Raw genomic sequence first — 2892 nt, 5'->3', positions numbered from 1 at the left:
ACCAACCGAAGATTCTCGGCAAAACCGACAATACTGATAGATGTAAAATGCGAAGTTTCAATACAATAGTTTTTAGCCTTAGGTATCTAAATAAAAGTTTTAGATATCATTAAACCGTAAACGTACATAATAAGAACGTCCAAATCTGACTTCGTATGAGGAAGTTGTGATTATTCTAAGTTACAGATATAACAGTAGACAGCTAAAAACTCGAAATAGAGATCGAGAGACTTTTAGCCGACACAATCTAAATGAGAATCGAAGGACTCAACAATACTAGCGCAACGGTAAAAAGTCTGACGAAAACGGACGTCGGATGAAGAAGTTATGGAACTTTAACGGACTTTTCCTGTCCCGACCTATTAAAATATTATATTAAAAATAATTCAAGATTTGCCGACGAAGTCTAAACGAAAGTTGTAGATCATAGTCTCACCTACGCGTGGATATAAAGAACGTCGAAAACGGAGTTCATATGAGGAAGATATGAATTTTTGAAGTTTACTAATTAATTAAAATATAAATTTAATTAAAACCCGGTATTATCCGAAGAGTGAGTCAGCGGTCCGATCCCTCGTACGCCCAACGTACTCGGATGCTAGGCTCCGGTTCGTCCACGTCGCTCTGATGCTTCGACCGAGGATGCGGTCATCCATGACGTCTCGTACGCCCCGCGTACGCGAGGCTTCCAGACCCTATAAAAGGGATGCGAGGGTGCCGGCCAATTTTGCTCATTTCCTTCCTTTCTCGCGCCGAAGCTCTGCGTTTCAACCCTCGGAGCCATCCCAAAGTCCCGGTTTTCATATCCAAGTATGGAATGAAGTTTTACGCTCCCGAGATTCCCGAGAATCTCGAGAGATCCGATTTCTCGAGTAGAAGTTCTGCTCGGTTTTCGTCTTGCTTTCTTCAATCAATCAAGTGAGTTCATAACCCTATATAAAAAAATCCACACTTTTAAATGTTTTATAAATGTTTTTATATGCTTTTAACGGGGGGATACAAGTAAAATACACGATAATTATCGTATGTTATATAAAGTTTCATTATACACTTTTTATCAACGGAATCACATGTGATTTATAACTATTATCAGGAAACTTTCGTATGCAAAATGTATCACGATAACATCATATCTTTTGAAATGAAAAGTGTTGTTATTTACGTATAAATCAAACACACTGCTTATACTGTATGTATAGGTGTCCATCTTAGGCACTACAGAAATTATATCTTTCATAACAAGTGAGCATTTCACTAGGGATTACTATACAAACGTTTTTACATGTTGAAACACTTTTAGAAACTGTCTTACAAACTGTAGGTTTTCTTTTTGAGTCTGTTATATCCTAGTTCCAAAGGATACTTTGAGGGACTAACCATTCCTATAGCCACTGTTAGCTACAGAGGATGATGACAAATCTACGAATGTCTACGGTTGATCTGTTTACGGTGAGTTTCCACGCCGTGTGTATCATTCCGTATGGGACTAACTATTCCTAAACCCAGTTGTTAGAAATAGAGGTAAATGCACATCTACTGATGTCTACGGTTGATCTGTTTATGGTGAGTTTCCACGCCGTTTGTATCATTACTTAAGGGACTAACTATTCCTAAACCCAGCTGTTAGCAACAGAGGTAAATGCACATCTACGGATGTCTACGGTTGATCTGTTTATGGCGAGTTTCCACGCCGTGTGTATCTTAGTACCAAAGGATACAACATAAGTTATTATATTATTACTTTTATAGTTTTATAATAATAGTTAAACAGGGAAAAACCGTCACATTTTCAAGTGATGTGTACTTTCAAAACATTCGGGTCTTGGTAGAAGACTACTTTTATAGTAGTAGGAAATATGGGATTATCTAGAGTTTTCATACTTATACTAAATGTATCATCAATCCTTCACCAGTCTTTCATATCAACTAATCAAAGCAATGACATTAAATACTTATGAACTCACCAGCTTAAATGCTGACCTACACTTTCAAAATAACTTGTATTCTCAGGTTACAAATAGACAGGTGCCGATGCAAGGTTTAGAGAAGACGGAGCAATCAAGACTCGTCTTTTATTTTGATCAGTTATCATGTTGTCTTGTACTATGAAAGAAAACACTTGTAACTAAAATTATACTATTAATGCAATGGATGATGTTGTTGCTTGTTTACTACTTTACATTTGTTGTGATGCATACATGACGTCCTCCGCCCCAGAATGTTTTTGCCGTTCTCGGTTTTGGGGTGTGACAATGTATGTAATCGCATATGATTTATGTGGACAAAATTCGTATTTGTTTTTCCAATTCAATAGTTGTTCTAATGTATTTAATCACAAGTGATTATATGTATTTTTAATCACATATTATTTATATGCACAAGATTTGTTTTGGCATCTCGATTCAATAATTGGTCTCTTGTCCAAATGAATCGTATGTAATTAGATACATATAACAATATATATATATATATATATATATATATATATATATATATATATATATATATATATATATATATATATAATCGTATTTGATTTATGTGGATAAAATGTGTTTTCGTACATTTAATGACATGTAATTTATATATAAAGATTTGTTTTTGTATTCTATATTCAAAATTTGTTCTTTATCCACATTAAACATATGTGATTAAATACATAAAAAAAATTATTGAATCGAAAACATGAAAACGAATCTTGTTTATAAAAAATCATATGTGATTAGATACATAAAATCACATGTGATTATATGTATTTAATCACATGTGATTTCTATTATTAAATATATATAATCACCTATGGTTTAAGTATATGTATCCACATAAATCATATGTGATCAAAACCGCCACTTACCACAACCACTCACCTATGATTTCTATTATTAAATACAT

The sequence above is a fragment of the Lactuca sativa genome, chromosome 4 (assembly GCF_002870075.4).
Source record: "Lactuca sativa cultivar Salinas chromosome 4, Lsat_Salinas_v11, whole genome shotgun sequence".
In the NCBI taxonomy this organism is placed as follows: domain Eukaryota; kingdom Viridiplantae; phylum Streptophyta; class Magnoliopsida; order Asterales; family Asteraceae; genus Lactuca; species Lactuca sativa.
This window is presented reverse-complemented; position numbering follows the sequence as displayed.